Raw genomic sequence first — 23,061 nt, forward strand, 5'->3', positions numbered from 1 at the left:
ATATTATATTTATAATAATCTATGTATAAAATATCAAACCAAATTGAATTAATTATAAGAAAAAATAATTTGAATTATTATATTTGTCATGATAGACTAGATTAGGTCAAATTAGTGTATTTCATGGGTACATAATACTATAGTAGTATTTGAATCTAAAATTGAGTACCTACCTTTTACCTATCCGTTCTATTAATTAATTAATTAATTGCTTTTAATTATTTTATTACACTATATTCTAAAAACAAAAAATATCCAATTGCAATATTATAAATACTTACCTAACGAATTGTTTTTCTCAATAATAATTTACTAGTACAAAGTATTAACTTTAAGTATTTAAACATATTAAAATTGCAATATGGTATTTATGAAAAAATATTCATCTTCTTTTTAATTTAATAATCTGTAGTTAGAATAAGAAGTGAAGGGCTTTCAATTTATAAAATGGATAATCCTTATCCAACACTATTAATAAATAAGTTATTTTTAAACGTTGAGTAGGTACTGATTTAATTGATAATATTATATAAGATTTATTAAAATTATAAGAAAAGACACAAACTCGTTATTGAATTATTGAACAGTTAGTGATTTTGAAACTTTTAAATTCCAATTTCGTATATTTATTTTGATACTATTATTAAGTATAATTAACAACAATTCAGTACAATCATGTTAATATTTAAATTCTATAGACGTGATTATTCGATGTGATGTGTACGTTAATAATGAGTTCTTCAAAAATCAAACATAATATTTAAGAAATTACATAGATTATATTATATATTATATAAATATAAATAGAGATAAAAATATAATTCTAAGATAAATTATAAAGTGGTATTACTCAAAAAAATAATATCAAAATATTTAATTAATATAATTTATTATATTTACAAATTACTACTTATTTTTCAGACAGGTACAACAAAAAAGTATTTTTATTAAATTTAAGTGATTCAGTGTAAATATGATGAATTAGTTTAGAATAGACCATATGATAGAAATTCCCAATAGAAGTTGTAGAATAAATTAATAATAAGCATTGGAATCAATACACATACACACAAAACACAACATATTTTGCGATCCGCGATAAGGCAGAATGCACTTTTATTTCGTTCAAATATTAATGAATTTGGAAGGTTTTTGCATGTCTAACCGCATTAACAACGAAAAGAAAATATACCTATTTATTTTAATAACAATTTTTATTATTTCTATATAATAAAAAATGTGTAAATTGCATAAATATTTATATTATACATAGTAAAAACAAACGAATAATAGTAAAAATATAATATATGTGTTAAAATTATAAGTTATAAATGTAGACTTAACAATGTTTTAAGTACTATTTTAATATCTACCTACCTATATACATTCTATTGTAACAATATACCTATCTATAATAATTAAACCAGCGTCTTCAAATCAATAAAGCTTGTAACATTTATTAAATATTTAAATATTATTATATAATTTATTAATGTCTTCAGAATCCCAGATAGACTACATTAAAGCCAAAGAACATTCCAATTAGATTATAAATACATAGGTAGTGTTCGGTGTATCAAAATGTCTGAAATTTAAATAATTGGTTTTTTTTTTACTAGGTAGGCGTTATAATTGTTTGTAAAAAATACAATGAATACATATTGTCTTACTTAAATATATTAAATATTTAAATACTACAGTTATATTTTATGACAATTATTAAATTTATTATTAATTTTGGGCTATAGTATAGGTATGAAATTAAAATTAGTATAAAAAAATGGTCTTCTAAAATATGGAAGCAAAATTAATATGCATTGCTATTTTGAAACAAAGTTAAGTATGACTACATATGTATGTACTGAGAGAGTTAATATATTAATATATATTAATATAATTAATATTAATAACCCCATTTAATATATTATGTTAAGAAGTCCCGGTTAAATGAAAAAAAAAAAACAGACCAAGAAATTAAATGTTTTCTAAATTGATGAACACACTACTTGATAAAAAATTGTATTTGAATATAATATAGTATAATTAATTTAAATGTTTTACCTACTATACTTTAAAATACACAAATTAACAAAAAGTATACATTTTAATTATTTGTACTTTCTTTTATATTTATAAATGGACAATAATGTACACGGTTGATTTGTCGTCTATACATAATATATTATGTATTTCCATTGGCTAGTAAGGCATATTGGGCAGCACAAAAAGCAAAAATACCAATGGGACAAGTGGGGTAGCCTGTTGACGTCACAGCTAGGATGCTTCCTCTGTCTAGGTCAAAGGGAGAGAGTCCACCCAGGCCAATTCAATAACACGGCATTAACGACGATTGAAATTACGTGACACTAGTTGTTATTTGTTTTTAATTTAACTTTGAGGTAAATGTATCATGTATGTTTTTTTTATTAATATAAAATTCTTATTAAAAGGTAATCTTATAATTTTATTTATAACAAATAACTATCAATAGTAAATAACTTACTACTTATAGTTATTATTATCATTTGTGGACAGATGAAATGTTTAAAAATTATGCTAATATTAGGGAATTATTAGAAGGTTATTTAACGGCAACAATACATAACTATAAACTATTTACAGGTACCTACTAATATATACGTTTAGTATCTAAAAAATATATTTCATATTTAAAAATAACCAGAAACCAGTCAGGTTAGCCTAACCTACGTAGAGAGTGGCAGAGGCATACTGAGAATTTTTGAGCACCGATGATAATTTTATGTTGCTCTCCTGCTTAATTATTATAAATGTTAGTTATTCAGAATAAAAATTAAATATATGCATGTTTTATAGTTAAATAAGAAAAACAAATAAATTAAATAAAAAACCGGGGAAGACGCCATATTGTATAGATAAGTTGTCAAATATCTTATCATTGAGTAAGGTATAGTATAATCGTTGTGTTAATTTTGAATTCAATGATAAACCATTGCATGCAATAAACGATTCTGATCGTATACTGTCCTTAATTTTTAAGAATATTTCATTACACTAGCTGTTATTAACGTATGATTCAATAAGAAGCGCTGGTTCGTCGTATACATGATTTAAAATTAATATCAACATTTTGCAAATTTAATTGTATATAATATATATACGCACCTATCTTAGTATGAGATTTTTCGTTTATTTAGTAAAATTTTCAACTTCAAACTCAAACGCTTGAAAATAACTGTGTTCATATATTTTAGATATTTTTAAATTGGTGAAGATAACTTGTACGAGATAATATTATTTTTTTTTCAAATTATTTTTTTTTTTTTATCAACAATCTAAAAAAAATTTGATCATTTAGGTAAAATTATGCCTATAATTAATTTACAATTAGGTTAAATATTTTCGAAATTCTACGATTAATATTTTTTGAAGTACTAAATGAGAAGTTTTAGTCCAGGAGAAATTGTTATTTTATAAGGGAGTATCTAATGAATTCAAAAAATTAAAGAAAACCAATATTTTTTTCAAAGAAACCACTCTTAAAGTTTTAAATTGAATAGAAGCACTTTTAGTGTTTTAAAATATGTTGACAGACACACAAATAAAATAACACATCATTGTAAAATCAACACAGGATTCAAAGATAAACATTTTACAATCATATAAAATTTATTATAAAGTATTAATATAAGTCATTAACAGCATTAACTATTAATATTAGAACTAAAATTGTTATTCTTGGTTATTTTATAAGTAATTTCGTCCTAATTTGAACTTAAAATAATTATAAAAAAAAAAATTGGTTTTAAGTTTTTAGATTCTTTTGCCGCAGAATTAACTACTTATGCTGAACTCTGTTATAAAATTTCAATCCTTAGCTATAAAAGTTTTATAATAAAAATATTTGAAATTTTTTTCAAGTTTAGGAATTGATAAAATAAACATTTGGTGTAAATTTCAAGTTTCTACAGTTATTTGTTTTTTTATAACAACAAAATAAGAATATCGGTACAAGAAAAATTGAATGAATGTTGTAATTTAAATGCTCATAAACATTTTATTTGGCTTTCCGATAGGCATGTTTTATTTGATAAAAAAAAAGAAGAATCTCGTATTGAATTTTCAAATATTAGATTTAATATAATACATTTTTATGAATTTCTAACTCAAAATACAATGCAAATTGTCGTGATTTTTACGTATTTTGTCAAAATTTTAACTTTTAGAGCTTATTAATAAAAATGGTGACTATGTATTTTTAATATTTTTTAACTTCCATTGTGACAATATGTTGGGAGTCTTGTGTTAAATTTAGAATCTTATTACCCAACGAATAAAATTTTAATGTAATTTATAAAAAATAAATTAAGTATTTTGAAAATGTTATATGCTATAATATACAGAAAATGCCAGTATAATCACTCAGTGAAAATTTCATGTGTCTACGGTAATTTGTTTTAACCAATATCTTAAATCGATTTTCTCAAAAATTGATTTTGTGTAACAATTCTTGTTTTTGGTTTTTCCCGGTGCTTTTAAAAATTATTTGGAATTTCAAAATTTGACCTCCCCAATGCATCAACTAGATTCACTTTCCAACCGGAAAAGGTACTGAAGTTGAACATCGAAGGATTATTTCAACAACTTATCGTGTACACACACACAAAAAAAATAAATAAAAAAACACACATCATTGTAAAATCAATACATTGTTCGGCTCAGAATCTAAAAGTAGCAAATTTTTGTCTATATATAAGTATTCTAGGTAGCTGAACCTTTTATCAATAAAATTTTAAAATAAAAACAAATCACATTAAACGGTATTTTTTTAAAGTATTATTCTAAATGAGAACTTTGATTATTTTTACCTCTTAACAGTATATTTTATCGAATTGTTCTAACAAATAAAAAGCTGGTTAACGGTTAAAATTTATATTCATTGTTATAAGATTAGATTAGATAATATATTTTTACTATGGATACAATTGTGCTATGTACAATTTATAAATATAAAATTGAATATCTTTCGTTAACAATACCTTAAAAATGATGAGTAGAATGTTTAATATTATACAAGATCTATTGTAACAATAAAATCTCCTTTTAAATTTTAAGAGGTCGTCAATTGTCATGTTACATCCAGTTGGTTCTCTCAAACCTATAGTATGTATGGTGAATTGGTGAGTATGAGTTATGACACTATAAAATGCATTTCACGCGCCTATTTAAAATTATGTGGGATGTGGGTTACTTATCCATTTTTTATATGGTATATTATAATAATGACTTATAATTAATAACTAATTACTTATATTGTTTATTTAAAACTACATCATATATTTTGTTAATTTATTTTTAATTATATAAAACAGTCAACTTAGTATATTAAAAATTTATATTCCTAATCATTTATACAAATATGTGAACAAAAAATGACTGTTGATTTTTATTTGTGTACTTACTTAAATTCACTAAAAATATAAAAGGACATTTTATACAACGAACTGAGTGGATAAAACTAGCAGAGTAGATATTATCGACAAATACAATTTAAAAGAGAAGATCCAACAGTAATCTGAATACGTCTAAAAATAAAATAAAATCAGTTTTAGAATCAAAATCAACTTAGTTCATAGCATACATTGTTCTGGACTTCTGGTACCTAAAGATATAAACAATAACGAGTTTTAGAAATTTTCTGAAATCAAAAAACTAGTACTTTGCATTTATTAATTTATTGTTTGAATTATAATATAATTTTATTAATATATCTTTTATAATCTAATACAGAGACAATGTAATAAAACAATTATAAGATACACAACAGCAAAATATTAAATTTCATAAAATTAAAACTCTGTTTTTATAATATTTGTAATAAATTGTCGCATACTTAATGGTTATTCCAATATACTTTACACAAGATAAATTGAAATATTTACCAATATAATTAATTTACTAACCTAAAAGTAGTAAGAATCAAGGATAAAATTAAATAACATAAGACTAGTTTATGGTGATTAAAAAACAGTGTTTGAACAGTTGAACTGTTAAATATTTCAGGTGTCTAACGATTATCATTGACGTAATAGGTAGATTTGGGCGGGCCTTAGTTAATAGTTATAAAACCATGTCAAGACCTCTAGAAAATGTCGTGATTATATTACTTACTACCGTTAAAAATAAAAATACTAATTGATATTTCTATATTTTTTTTAGTTATGTTGATTTGAAAATCAAGCGCCCTCTAATATTATAGAATATCTACATCTAGAATGTATCCTCAATATTGATAACCACGTCAAATTGATTCAATCGTATAATATAATTATACTGTCTGCGTAGAATATAAATCTGTATGTATTATTTTATACAAGATGGTTTGATCTTAGAAATAAATACCGTAAACAATACAAATACATACCAATTTTCAATTTTAACTTATGGTGATGTTTACTTCTCATGACATTAAAGAACTATTAATTCATATTAAAAAGTCATACTATTTAAAAAAGTTTTAGAAAAATATGTATCTACCTTTAATACATAAACGTGTTTATATTTTACATTGTTAGTAAAATCGTATTATACTAGTTTTATTTTATCAAAGCTCATTCTAAATTTATATTAAATTGTCGGTCTGAAGAATAATTAATATAAATTATAAAATCTGTCATAGGTTATAAACTTTTAACCTACAACATATTACTATTTACTGTGAAACCGAATTTAAAATAATGTCAATCATTTCTATATATATTTTATTAACTAGATTTTTATGAGTTAAATACGAAATGTAATACGTTATTTCTTAAAACTTATATTTATTTTAATAGTAATAGATAATATACATTACAAAAGAATTACCACAACATTACGTCGTCTGATTACTTAAGGTTTGAATATTAGTATTGACCAATTGGGGATGGTTATGACTTAGAGTTATTAACCAAAGTGGATTACCATACTGCACATGCGAATATCGTTAGTTGCTCATTAAACTTAGCGACCTGCTATAGACTCGTAAAAGTGTAGGGTTTTTTCCAAATGGGTCATTGACATTAAATACAAAAATAATAGATAACAAACAAAAAAACTTAAGTTCTATTATCCAAACCTACATGCAGCATGACACTATGACAGGCCTACATCGTTGATTAACGCAAGGTCACCATAATTAAATTCAATGAGTACCTATACAAATGAATTTATCATGGCATCTATAGTCGTCTTTGGAATAAAACTCTTTGACAAACTAAAATTAATATAAGAAACTAATTAATCAATTAAATTGTAAAAAAACACACTAAATTTTTGACAATAGAACTAACAGTTAAAATGTAATTAAATAAGAAAATATTTTGATCTGATTTTATTGCATCGTCACTAATTAAAACTAATAAATTATTAATTAATATATTAATGTAATATACCACCTACATATATATTTAAGTTAAGGCTCTATATTAAAATATCTTTTGATTAATGTTCTATTTTATTTTTTTAGAAAAGAAAATTTAAATAAGTAATAAAAATTAACGTAATTTAATTATTCAGTTCAATTTTAACACTAAAAAAGTTAACGGCAAAATTAATTTTGTTTTATTGTAATTCATAAATTAATATCTGAACCTACCTATACTTAAAATTTTTATCAAATATTTATACTAGCATTAGTTAAATAAATATAATATTCAAAATATTTCTCTACTTTTAGAGTTGGTTATAAAATTAACACTTATGGCTATTTTTAGTTTTTTTTTTCGATTAATACGAATAATAAGTAAGAAAAAATGTTAAGCTGAAAAATCATAAAAATTAAGTTAGAGGTTTATCATAATTTCTCCAATTACTCAAAATGATTAAATATACATCGTCGAAAGTCATATGTTATTTTTCTTTTAATTATCGTTTAAAGTTAAAATTTTAGATTATGATCGGAGTAGTTAAAATATTAATTTAATTATGTTAATGCTATTTTATATTTTGTTTTTGTTTTGTGTCCATTGTCGTCTTTTGATACAGTAAAATTTATTCGATTTTCAAGGGGTAGTATCTGGTAGAAAACAGTATTTAGCTGATACTTTGAGAGAATCAAAAGTAAAAAATGTTAAGTACTTTTCAATATAAGCGGAAAAAACAAAATAAATAAAAAAACATGAATTTATACCAAAATTAGTTTTGACAACATCGCTTATTGTGATAACTCCGTATAGAAATTTGAAATTTTCGTCAAATATTTATTTGATCTTTTTCTGTAGACGACAAAATTTTCAAAATATTTTGAATTATTCATGGATTTTTTTCAACTACCTATATCGGTAAAAAATATTTCGATTGTCAAACAGACCAGAAATGTAATACAATATTCATGATAAATTGTTATAATAGGAGTTCAAAAATATTTAAAAAATGCAGGTAGGTACCATTGAATATCTAATGTAAAAAACAAATCTTAAATAACAACAAAGAAAACTACGATTTTTACGCAAAACTAATTTTCGTAACTCTAAAATAACCGTAGACAAATCAAAGTTTCACTGAATTTATATATAAGTAATTTATATTATATGTACTATATACTTTCAAGACATTGTGATTCTTTTATAGTTATTTAAAGGCATAAGAAAATTTTAAGTTTCATTAGTTTTTTTTAAAATTATTTTTAATAAACATTTTTTGCTCGGGCAAAAAAGTTGAAAATTTAATATGTTTCTCATAAGTTGTTATAAGTGGAGATTAAAAAAACTGAGCGTTAATCTACAGTATTTTTTCATGATCGTCTGAAGTTAAAATTTTGATAAAGTTTGTAAAATCTCGAAAATTGGCAAATTATTTTGAGTTAGCAATTCGTTTTTCAATGTTGGATTAACCAGTAAATTAACAAATTCTAAAACAATAATTTTCTTATAATTTAAAAACTTAATATTCTATGTAAGAACTTGTAATTTTTATCAAATGTTTATTTTATTATTTCCTATATTTGATATAATTTTCAAAATATTTTAAATCGTTTTGAGTTATTTAAAGACATTTGAAATCTTTGAAACTTTTTATTCTATAAATGCGATACATTTTTTATCAATCGGATCAAAAAACTTGGAAATTAAATATAAGATTCCTTAAACGTTGTTTTTATTTCAGTTAATAAATATTAAAGGCGCGATTTTTTTTCATACGTATTCAAAGTACAAATCTTAACAAAATCTTAAACATTTTCAAATTTATTTTGGTTATAAAAATTATAACATTATAATTTTACATAGCTAAAAATTGAAAATTTAAAACAAGGATTCTCATAAATAGTTAACATTGTAATCAGCTGTAGATCACGTTTAGCTCTGTTAGCTTAAAAACAAGAGTAAATTTACCTCTCATAAAATTTAAAGGTAAAATTATTCTCTAAGGAATTTCATAGTTTTTTATCATATTTTAATTTGAAAGTCAGTTATGAGTATTTTAAGATGTATAGATAATTTACAATTTTAAAACACAGATAACTTGCTTTAAAATTAATGTACAAGTTTTAAACCAAATCAAATATGATCTGTTGACAGCTGAGTGTAAATTTTGGTATGTTACACATTTTAAATAGACACAACGAATGTCCATGCACCGTTCTCTAAAACACACCCATTATAGTGACTATATAGTCTCTAGACACCTAATGTACAGTAGTGTTACCCACTTAAAAGTTTTTTTAGAGTTAAATTTTAAAAATACTTTAAGAACGTTAACAATTAAAACTTGTAACTTTTTTTTAATCAATGTGTTTTATGTTAGGTTGGATATAATAATGTGTAACGGCAATTCATAATATATAATGTAAATATCACGTATCAGAAGTACAACATCTAAACCAATTTATTATATATATATTCATATATATGTACACACATATATTATTATTATAAATATATAATACATTTTTAATTTTAATGTTTCATCAATATCTATGAAAATGTATACCTATACACGGCAATGTGTAAAAAGTGGTCTCAAGGGCTTGAATATATACATTTTTTAAATAAATTAAATAATTTAAAAAAAAAAACACAGTACCTATGACAACTGTACATAATTATCATTTCACACCCCAGTAAAAATGTGGCAATTATAAAAGCCTTAGGGAATAAAAGAGAAAGGCTTTAGAGTATAGTACAATAGAATAACATTTAAAATACAAATTATAAAGCAAAATACAAGGAAAAATATCTATCAGTAAAAGCAAATTTAAAAAAATAATCAGATTAAGTAACTTTATTAATATTAATAATAAACAAATGAAAAACACACTATTAATTACAGAAAAATTTTAAACAATTAAAATAGTTTTTAATACCATAAAAATTAATAAGTTTAATATTTTAATTCTAGTACCTAATATCTTTTAAAATAATAATTTATAAATAATTATACAATTGTATCATATACCAAGATAAATATTTATATTCTATGCTTGCATTTAGAACATTCTATGAACCTACATCATTTTATCTTACTAGTAATAAATCAACTTAAAAAATAATTATAAAAGTGTTTATTGAATTAGATAATTTACAAATAATATATTATAAAATAAAATATTTATGTAATTTGCATAATCTAAAATATGTAGAATATGGTATTTATATTGGAACATTATACCTTATATACATATAAAAATATTATTGACAACAATAAATTATTTAGATAATATTATTTTACAGTAGGTACACATTATGTAACTAAACTTTTTATTGCTAAAACTGATGTTGATAAACAAACAAATATAAGTTATAAATATGAAAATTTCAATAATTATAAAATTAAATACATTTTATACAAAAAATAAGAATTTATTTTTTGTTTTATGTACTTGGTGACATTTAAAATGTGAGCAAGTAGGTACTGGCTCTGTTGCACAGTAATTAGTCGAGTTGAAATAACTCAAAAACTAATAACTCTCGATATTTCAAATTTTCACTCAATATTTATTGTATTATATTTAATACATGATAAAATTTTCAAAATATTTTAATTCTTTTTTAAGGTATTTATAAACCTTAAGGAAATTCAGATTTTTATTGTTTTTTTTTTTTTAATTATAGTCAAAACAAAAAAACTTGTTGTCAAATAACTTTAAAATGTAATACAAATTTTCATGAAAGTTTTTGTTACAGGGCTCTAAAGTTAGAATTTTGACAAAATTTTTCAAAATAATGAATATTTGCGAAGTATATTTTAGTTAAAATTTATAAAATGTTCAATTCTTAGGAATAAATAAATCTTAAATTTAAATTAATTATAGTTACAGCAGAGCAAACACCAATATCAACTTTTTATCTATTGAAATTTTCATCCACTTAATAGAGACTGTTGATTTAAATAGCAAAGAAATGTTTTAAGTTTCTATGGTTAACAGTTTTTTAAATTACAACAAAATATAAACAATTTTCTTATGAGAAATCATTTGATATATGAATATCAAACCTCGTTTAAATTTGAATTTCTATTAACTACAGACTTCATATAAAATATTTTGTTATTCTTGCTCGGCTATAATTGAAATTAAAAGTTATTTATAATCTTGTATTAAATTATTTTTAAATTTTATTCTACCTATAAAATAATTTGTCTAACAGCTTTCTTATTATGCTTGGATTATAAAATTTACTTATGATCAACAGTTATACGTATTTAATGGTTATTGGTTTATTACTTAGAATAGCTTAAAATATGCTAATACATACAAACATAATTTTCTATTCTCAGTGAAGCAATTGAAATGTACCAATATTTCTTATACACTGTTGTGTAGAGTGTGCTTTTGTAAATCATCTTCAGGAACAGTAAAAAAGCTATTGTGTTCAACTTTGAGGGTCAGAAGTAAAATAAATATATCATACAATTTTTAAGTATTAAGGATTAACTAAATAAATGGTGGGAAATCTGTAATATTGACACAACACAAAATATAGTCAAAATAAGTTGTTTTTGTTATGATTCAAAATTAAGCTACCGAACATAATTTAATCATTCACTAAATATTTATAATTTATAAGCATTTACTCGTATCTAGATATGATATAATTTTGAAAACATTTTATTTCATTTAAAATTATTTTTGAAAACATTTAAAGATGCAAAGGATATATCTGATGAGTATACATAGAATGTACCTAATAAATTAAAAAATAAATATTACATCAATATTACATCAATATATTTATATCAACAATTATTTTAATGTATTTATCTCTGATGAAATTTTTTTTCAATGCAATTAGAAAGTTAAACTGCTTACTTTATGATTCTAAGCACTAAACTTTATTACCTACTTTATTGAAAGTTGAAACTATCTACCTGGAATCCACATAATATTCTTACATCTTATGACCTACATAATATTGTTCATACCAAAACTTATATTTATAATTTATATTATTTTAAAACTTTTTAATCGGCTATTCAAAACATAGTTTATATTTCAAATGGGTACCTATTACTTATTGTATATAGTTTTTGTATAATATATATATATAACCTAATATTAGATAACACTATGTTTTATAATTAAAGGGTTACACAACTAGTATACATAGCTTGGATACGTATGGATTTAAAAAATAATCCTAAAACTAATAAAATAATTAAAACTTAGTAATTAGTAATTAAATTTTTAAAAATATGCTACACAACCTATGCAAAAATGATTTCTTATAAGCTATTAATACCTATAACCAGGAGCGTATTTAAAGATATCTTATGCAGGAGAAGCACAAACAAAAAATTCAAAATATACATATTTATAAATTTTTTTTGATTTAAATACATTCAATCTGTTTAGGATAAAAAACAATAAGTAATAAGGATAACATAAAAAATATACAAACATGAATAACATGAAGAGGAGACCATTCATTAACAGAACTTCAGAATTTTTTTCTCCTGTTTTAGGAGATCTCTAGACCAGTTTCTTTTTAATCGACGGTGAATTTTTGGTAATGTAAGAGAGAACATATTTTGAATGAAGGGGATTATGTGGTTTGTTAATTTTGAATGGAAACTTTTGTAGTGGCTTTTAGCAAGCTCGTTTAATTATTGTAATTTTAGGTTGTTATAGAGGACTGCATTTGTTATGTACCATGGAGCACCGGTGATAAATCTTAAGGTAATTAACTAGAAGGCTTGTATAGGGCAAATGTTTGCGGGTTTTGCTGGGCCCCAAATTTGGATGCCATAATATACTGAACTGATAATTACTTTGTATAGGAGTTGTTTGTATTTGAGACTCAAGTTTGATTTTAGTAGAGGTCTAAGTAGACAAAGGTGGGAGTTAAGCTGTTTTTATTTTTGTTTGGTGTGGTTTGACAAGGTTAATCTTTTATCCAGAGTTATACTTAGGCATTTGGTTGACGGGTGAAGTGGAATTGGTTTGTTATTGAACTTTAGTGGGAGGCATTTCCTTTTTTTTAGTGAAAAATTCATCTGTGCGGATTTTTCATCACTGATTTTAATTTTCTAGTTCATGGACCAAGATTCTATTTTATTTAAATGTAATAGTAAATTTTGAGTTGCGATATCAGAAAATTTATTTGACATAACACGTAAGTATTGCTGTGTAGTCAGCAAATGAGGTGAGAAGAGTTTGATTTGATGTAGGTATATTAACGATGAAGATATTATAAAGTATAGGCCGATAGGTCACTGCCCCGGGGAACTCCAGCTTTTATGTACTGTACAGTTGAATAATTATTTTTTTGGACAGAAAAAACTGATATTCAAGATATGATTTGATGATTAAATAATATGGCAAAAGGAGAAATCGCTTTAGTTTAAATAGAAGCCCATTATGCCAAACGTGGTCAAAGGCCACGCTATACCGGGGCAGTATTGCTTGGTCTTGAAGGAGGCCGAGATTTTGTCGGTGATTCTATGGATTTGGTGAGTTGTGTTGTGTTTGTGACAGAAATCAGATTATAATTTTGATAATATATTAAGTTGGTAGATTATTGGTGTAATTCTAAGTAGAATTAAGTTTTTCGAAGAGCTCTGCAAAAATGGGTAGTAAACTGATAGGATGATAAGAACTGGCAAGGTGCTTAGGCTTATTAGGTTTAGAGATCATAAAGATAATTGAATGGAATACTTCCATGAAGAAGGGAAGTAAGACAAATGTAGTATAGCATTATAGATATAAGTTAGAAACAGGATTGACTCTTATGTTAGGCCGAAGCTTTTTGAATTATATAACTATAACTCATATTTTCAATCACAAAATAGTGAATAAAAAGAATAAATTATAGTGAATAGGTGTCACAATAACCCTCACCCATTTTAACACACCCCTGTCTAAAACAAATAGTCTTCAAATAATTAAATATTACTACATTAATTTAAGTTAATTAATTCAAACAATTATCTATTATATGGACCATAACTGGAATTGTTTAACTAAAATGTTAGGTATATGCACTGTTTTACAATTTAGGAGGAAATGAGTTTTGTAAATATTTTAATTGATGATAAGAACAATAAATTAATAAATAACTTAAATTAGAAACAATACATTGATAATATGCTGAATGAAACCATGGAATTTTTCTTATATAGGTACAGATTATAATTACAGATGGCTATTACCAACTTGATATAATAATTTTAGTATTCTATGTCACTCAATATAAAAGAAAATATCTTGGAATATATTAATCAAAGAACTCTCTAGGTATCACGAACTAAGATAAAGATACTATCTTAGTTTGTGCTCTCTATAAATTATCTAAATATATAAATCTAAATATATAAAATATAATAAAACCTAAGAACAATTCCTTTTAACATTAAATATAAATTAAGATTTTAAGTAGAAGAAAAAATTGATACATATGTCTAAATGTCTATCTTTCTATAAATATTAGGTATATACATATTTTACTTTCTGCACTTCAATAAAACTTACAATATATTTTAATAAAAATACACTGTATAAAACGATTGTATTAATATTTTAAAAGAATAAATTACATAATAGCTTAAAACAGTTTAGTTTGATGAAACAATAAGAGTGCATAATATACCTAATAATTTAGGGTTATTTATTAGTTGCTATGATCAGAAAATATTTTTAATTTTTATAATATATATAAAATGGAGTAACTATTAGATAACTTTTTACTATTTTATCACAACCTTAGGTTTTATTTTATGGATTACCTCTATAGTATTAAAGATAAAACTCTCAAAATTAAATCATGTAGTTCTAAAATTAGTTTAGTTACAGCTAGTTATGTACAAATTTTAACATTTAATTTTATTAATTTTTAATATTATATTCAGAGAAATTAATTTTTTTTAATGCTATCTATCTTATCCCATATTAATGTACATCATAATATTATATAGGTTAGGTATACCTATTAGTCGTATTAAACAAAATCGGTTGAATTTCTGAAAAAAATTTAATTACACATATTATTATGCTTTTGAAATATAGAAACTATTGTCATCAGGAAAAAGTTATTTGGCAATTGTTCATTTTGGACTTTAACCAGAAAAATATGAATTAATGAACATTATATGACTCCTTAATACCATTTACATATCAACATTAAATATTTATCATTTCCCTCATCATTTCCTGATATTTTTTTTTCTTAACATAAATACTACTTGAAGAGTACTGTCTATCAAAATCAAGTTGATGTTTAACAATAATTTTACTGTACATTAATGAAATTACAAGTAATATATATAATAAATACTATAAAAACAAATAGATTATCTAAATAAATATAACAGGATTTATTTCAACAATGATAAGATACAAAAAAAAAAAAAACATAATTACGTCATCTAACTAAGTAGGTATAGTTAAAGAATATGTACCCACTATTCTGGGTTATGTAACTATAGTTAAGTATATCAATTCATAAATTATTACTAAGCGTATGCCTAATAGCATTGTTGACTGTTATTAAGTATTATTTAAGTATTTGTAGAAAATTATTTAACATTGCACCTTGCATACAATATTTTTTTTTATTATTTTACACAATATTAATTGGTACATTATTTAAACATTTTTGCTGTTTAAATTATGTAGGTTTGTTAATATCAGATTTGATATTTAATTAATAATACTTATTTATTATAATTTGTTTTTTTAATGAAAATTTTTCAAATGAATCTATAGTAAATGACAATTGTTTAGTATAAAATAAAATATCAATAAGTACTACAAATGGCTTCTATTTTCTTACATTCAATTAAACACTAAATTATATTTATACCTACCCATACATTAGTACATTGACAGCACATTATATTCAATCACATTATTTTTTATAGATTTTAATAATAAAATTGTATAGCCTGTAGACAGTATCTAATTTATTAATAATAATTGGAATTTCGTGGAACAAAATTACTTTAAATATGTTATATATAATAAGGAGATTCCTAAAATATAATTTTAAATAATTGTTATTATCAATCACACATACCCATAGTTATTATTATCAGAAATAAATAAGGTGTAAAAATCAAAATGGACTTTTAACCTTATAAATAAAATAAAATATCAAGCATATTATTTATGTGAGAAATCACTTAAGAGAAAGATCATTAATGGTTAAATAATTGCTAATGATAAAATTCATACTATTTTATTGACATCATTAGCAATCATATGGACAAAATTTCACTATTTATTACATAAAATCATATGATAGCATTGTAAGATTTTTTTCATTCAGAGATAAATAATTTTATATTAGTCCTTCAATCTTAAATTATTTTGACTTGTGACATATTTTGAAATGAATTTGGTTGTAGAATATTTATTGATTTACTATTCCAACTCTACCAAATAAAATAGGTAGGTGGTAGTAGCTAAAACCTATTCATGAATGTTTAACTATATAATACTTTTAATTAAACAACTTAAATAAATGCAATCATAATTGTTTAATAATAAAAAATACATTGTATGCAACTACCTGGAATAAGACTACAATCAGGCAAATATTTTAATTTATATTTATAGCACTTAGTTCCTACTACAAATTCAGTATTTTATTTTCATGTAAAAATTCAATCAAATTTCTTAATGATAATATAATATTGTATATATTTTTGTTCAATCTCATAATATACAGAGATATTATAATTTATATAAGTGATAAAATTACGGAGAGCTACATCCTAATTTCATTGGTGCAACTAGGGGGGTGCACAGGGGACTTGTGCACCCCCAAGTTTAAAATGTGCACTCCCAAAAATATATAAGTCTTTTTCTTTAATATGTTGTACCAATGTACCATAATGTAGATATCTATTATATTGAGAAAAATAGGTAGGTGTCTATTATGTTATGTACCTATATTAGATATACTACTCGTATATAGGCATATTGTATAATATACAAATAAATACAATGTGTTCCAGGCCTCCAGGGGAAGTGACTGGCCAACGTCATATGAAAGTATACTAAAAATGATGAAAAAATACCCTTTAAATAGTTGGTCTAACTTTTTTATTTTTAAATTATAGGCAATTAACTTTTTTATCAAAACTAAACCTATCGCTCATTTGTTTATATATCTTCAAAACTTTTCAACATTTTGACTTAATGTTGGTATTACAATAATGTTTTTTACAGCTGAGGCACTAGCTATATATAAAGCACTATCCTATATAATAAGTGCCAACCTGCATAATAATAAGTACATAATTTTTACAGACTCCATGAGCACTCTAGCTAGTCTTAGTAATATTAATAACAAGAATGTTATAACTAATAAAATAATTAACTTGACTAATAAATTTAACGATAACTTAATCTTCGCATGGATTCCCGGGCACTGCGGAATACCTGGTAATGAAAGAGCCGACTTACTTGCCAAGGAAAAAGCCAATAATCTACATCAACTAACTGTGTGGAATATTAAATCCGACAAAGATACTAAAAAAATTATATACAACCAAATCAAAAATATCTGGCAAAAAGAATGGCTCAAAATGAATAGTAAATTAAATGAGATAAAAAGAACTATCGAAAAATGGAATAACCCTATGTCGCTCAAAAGAAGAGAGGAAGTCGTACTAAATCGCCTCAGAATAGGTCATACGCATTACACACATGGTCACCTCATGAAAAAGGAGCCACCAAAAATATGCCTTACATGCGGAATTACATCTACAATCAAACATATTATCACCGAATGCAGAGACACAAAAGAGGCAAGACAAAAATTCAACATACCGGAACACCTTCACGACGCACTGGGCCCTGACGAAAAATCCACCCAAAACATAATTTTATTTTTGAAAGATACTGAACTGTACAATTTAATTTAAGTCGTCATTTGATGTAAAAATAAGCCAATGGTCACGTTATCGAGGCTTTTCTCTTAATAAAAAAAAAAAAAAAAATAATGTTTTTTTTTATAATGTTAAAAAAATTCTACCTGAAGGAGTGCTTCGAATTGCCACATATTATATAATATCTCTCTTTTAGCAAATTGGATTCAGGTGGTACTTTAGGAAGGTAATTTTTCAATTCTCCCAATAGTTATTTAACGCCTCGATAAAAAATCACCGAAAAATTACGAATGAACGGGATTTCAATTTTGCTTTGCAAAAAACGCTTTGTTTATCAACATAGAAATGTGTAATATTTAAATATCAAATAAAATAAAAAATATTCTTTCGTCCGCTCAGAATCGTTTTTTATCGAATGCAATCATTGCATTCAAATTGAATACTGTATAAGATTACACTATCCTGTCCGAGGACCGAAGGGACGATGGACAAACTTCCTACACCGCAATGCTAACCTACCATTTTTTAATTTTAAATCTATTTGAGTGTTATATAAACTACATACACAATTAAACAAGCAATGTGAAATCTATTATTTTTAAATGGAAAAAAGTAAACATTTACTAATTAACCAGTAGTAAATATTAAATTATTTGAAGTACCTAATCCTTTTAAAAATTCAAATGTTTGATAAAAAAATGTTTATTTTTTCAAATTAATAAACCGGCAGGGCCTGATTAGAAATTTTTTGAGGACATGGTGAAATGTGCGGATATATTTTATTATAATGGTTAATATATATTCATGGAGATCATGACATTTTAATTTAAATTAAATTAAAAATAATTATATCTACCAATTTTATTCATCTAATAAAAACATTGTCTACAATATTATAACTGTAGAGTGTAGACAAAGCCACACAGTTTAAAACATCTATCGCAGTCTTGTGTAAAATACTTTTGAAAAGTATTTGGAATAAATACTCGAATACTCATGAAAAATATATTTTATATTTTGATTTGTGCCACTCTATTCTTTCAGGGGTACAATGTACGCTTATACAATAAACCTAACCTAACCAATTCATCAATATTAAATATTGAGCGGTATATAACAAATAGTTTGAAAAGTGAACAAATTTAAAATAAATATAATTTTCATTCAAGTAAAATCATGTTAAAATAGGTGGTTCTGATCATTTAATTTTGTTAACCTATAAATTGTATTAGGTACCATTATTAAAACAAAGTATGTATATTATATATATTTTACATTAGCAGTCTTTTTTTTATAAATGTAATATGAAAACTAATGTGATGAACGGTGTGGGTGTGTGGGGGCTTGCCCCCACGGGTCAGTAAGCTCTTCACTATTTGTGCACCCCCAAAATTATTGGTCTAGTTGCGTCTATGCCTAATTTATGTAGGTACATAATTATTTAGCTTGAAACATTCTATAAAAGCTAACTATTTTATTTCTAAAATACAATTTTAATAAACATGAATATTTTATTTGTTAACTTTTTAAATTATATTTTTATAAAAAACTTCCTATGCAATCACTTAAAAATGGTTTTCACTCAAGTGGTTTTAAGATATCTTACCACTGTTGGATAGATATATATGACAATACAAAATATAGCTATGTAATTTAAACATTTCATAACTGATTATGAAACAATCCATTTTTTATCATTATTATACTAGGCAAATTAAGTAAAAAGCCTTGTAAAAATTAATATCAGAGTATAAAACTAATGAAACAATGTCTCATTGAACTATTGTTATTATAGTTTATGAACTATGAGTAAGTACTAAGTAATTATTATTCTAGGTATAAAAATAGAATAAAATAGAATATTGAATAGAATATAATGCTATATAACCTATGTAATTAGATACTACTTTGGGACATAAAACATAGGTCAAATAAAATGACCAATTTAGCATTTTTACTTTAAACACAAAAAATTCTAATTTTATCAAAGAAAACATGGATTACTTAAAGAATTGTAGTAGATTACACATGAGAAATATATAGTAGGTATTTTGGTTGAAGAAAATACCTAGTTGAAGATTATATTATACTAGATTGGTAGGTACCTCAAACAGATATTTAGTAACAATTCACTGTGTTCAACATTTAAAAGTTGGATAGGATAAACTCAACTAACTAAATTTAGCTTTAAAATGTAAATGCTAATTTATAAAAAGATGCCAATCATTATTTAATACTTATGAGGAGATGGATCAGGAAAAAAATTTTAAGGTAAGTAACCTAGGTAATTAAACTATGAGATAAGTACAACAATTGTCTACCAATGTTTAATGTTGCTTAACTAGGATAGCATAAGTTTCAATAGTTTCCTATTGCATTTTACACTATAGATTAGCTGGCACTGAGTTTTGAACTAATGATGGTGCTTGATAACATTGCCACCTTATACTAATCTACCACATAAAATATATACATGCATATTGATTAATGAATTATCTCTTAATTAATCTAAGTGTATAATATGATTTACATCATTTCCAAGAAGAGATAAAATAAAAATATTTATTTATAACAAAGGTGCGTAGTATTTTTAATTAAAAACATATTAAATTTTGTTCAAAAGTTTGAAAATAAATAATTTTTTAGAAAATAAGAAACCATACACAGAATTAATTGTGAAAATATAATAGAGGTATTGTAGTATGTTCTTACCGTAATATTTGTGATCACTGCCTTCTTGAAAACTGACTTAAGAGCAAGTATTTTTTAAGTTATTTCACGTAACTATGTACATGTAATTAGGATTAAAATAGGACGACTTTTCAAAATTTGATTTATTTTAAACTGGCAAGAACCAATTAGGATGAGTGTTTCATGGCATCGATCATTTGAAAAATATTCATACATAGATGATTTTAGGATGAAACTATAGATGTATGCTAGCCGCTAGGACAGAAATCCAGTTGATTGTCGGACACATCAAGCGTAGCAGTCAAGGTGTCAGTCATACTCTGATATTCTTCCCATTGGACTTAAGGATACCAGATACCAATTCAATATTATATAATATAAATTATACACTAAAACGCACAAAAACTATTCCGGTTACTCACTATTTAAATAAAAATGTAGGTAATAATGAAAATTTAAAAATTGATCTAAACATTTTACAGACGCACAGCGCGGCACGGCACACGGACTACCTACAATACGAACAAACTAACTTAAAATGAAACGTGAAACAATATTATGTACACAGGTAACGTACATAATAATAATAATAATGATAATAACAATTTTTCGTATAATATAATACAACACACACACATACATATATATATATATTTATATTTTATATATATATATAATATATATGTTTGTGTGTGTGTGTGTGTGTGTGTGCTTAATAAGTGAGGAGAACCCACACTACGACCTGTAGATAGTGTGCTGTAGACTGTAGTAGGAATAGTATGATAGTAGTAATAGTAGTAGTAGTGGTCGTCGTCGTAGTAGTAGTTGTACATAATACGAAATTATATGTATATTATGTACGTACGATTGTATGGACTTTATCACTTGGTAATTAACGCGGACAGGTTGTGCACATTAGACAACCAAAAGTTCGATCAACCCTTTCGTGAATCGTGATAAGACAATACCGGCTAACCGAGCTGGCACCGGCACGGTGACACCCATGGTACCCACGGCCAAATGGGCAATGTAGCTATAAATTGTAGATTTGTGGCATAAAATTACCACGGTTCTCACTTTCTTGGACAGGGGCTCTCCTCGTTCTCCTGTCCTTAACGATCACTTCCCAAGGTCCAAAAATTTTCAAATTAGAATTATTATTTTATCATCTAAACTAGATTATGTAACACATAAATATGAAGCCTAGAAATTAGAATATTCTGGGTCGTAGCAATAAGATTTTACGTCTTCTATTGTATCATATATTTTTTATACCAGTGGCGTGTGGCGTATATGGTAATTAATTTCGGGGGGGGGGGGGGGCTCAAAACGTCACTGATTTATACTTACCATTTCGATTATATCAAATTAAATTATATTTTTATTTTTAACATCGATTAATTTTAAATATTTAAATGGGAGTAATCTGGTAGGCATGTACAGGAAAAAAAAATGCATGGAATAATTTTTTCTTTTATTATACTTTCTTTTATTTATACTATCGTACAATTACGTACTATATAAAATATGACTAATGTACATTCGCCAGTTTTGTCTATTTTCATAATGTCGTATGGGCAAAATTATAGGTACTCTCTTTGGACTTGGAAAATTAACTTTACTACAGCCTATTAGATATTTATATGAAGGATTTTGGTTTCCACATAAACGTCATAAACGAATTTTAATTATTTTAAGAGTTTCACGTTGTCACGGTTTTTGTCGTTGTTTTTAAGCGCATAACATTCCTGAATAATAAATAAATAATAATAGCTCTAATACTGTTAATCACGATTCTAGAGAAGATTGAAGACATATTATCTTCTTTATGTCGTGGTGGTCGGTGGTCGTATTTATAACTAGCATTTATTAATTATTATTGATATTTTTTTTATTAATATAGCAGTATAATAAATATTATAATATTACGATATTAAATGGTACTGATGTATTATTATTGCATTATTATGGTTAACGTCGGGTAGACAAGGTATATCGGCCCACCAAGTGATAGGATTTAAACCAGCCCTAAAAGATCCATTTTCAAATGAACATTTCAAAAATTGATCTAATAATAAATTATAA

General features: G+C 24.5%; 1 protein-coding gene across 3 annotated transcripts in view; it reads right to left on the bottom strand.

The window, feature by feature from the left end:
• Vha100-2 (V-type ATPase subunit a family protein Vha100-2) overlaps nucleotides 1–21,617 on the bottom strand; it is a 47,922-nt gene extending 26,305 nt beyond the window's left edge. The window contains exon 1 of one of the 3 annotated variants that reach the window (XM_089219157.1): nucleotides 20,998–21,617. The gene's annotated coding sequence lies outside the window, so the exon portion shown is untranslated. The remainder of the gene's footprint in view (nucleotides 1–20,997) is intronic. The other 2 variants (XM_089219162.1, XM_089219161.1) reach the window with 2 other exon arrangements.
• Between the last annotated feature and the right edge of the window lie 1,444 nt (nucleotides 21,618–23,061).

The sequence above is a fragment of the Diuraphis noxia genome, unplaced genomic scaffold (assembly GCF_037042655.1).
Source record: "Diuraphis noxia isolate RWA-SAM2 unplaced genomic scaffold, SU_Dnox_SAM2 contig0002, whole genome shotgun sequence".
NCBI lineage: Eukaryota > Metazoa > Arthropoda > Insecta > Hemiptera > Aphididae > Diuraphis > Diuraphis noxia.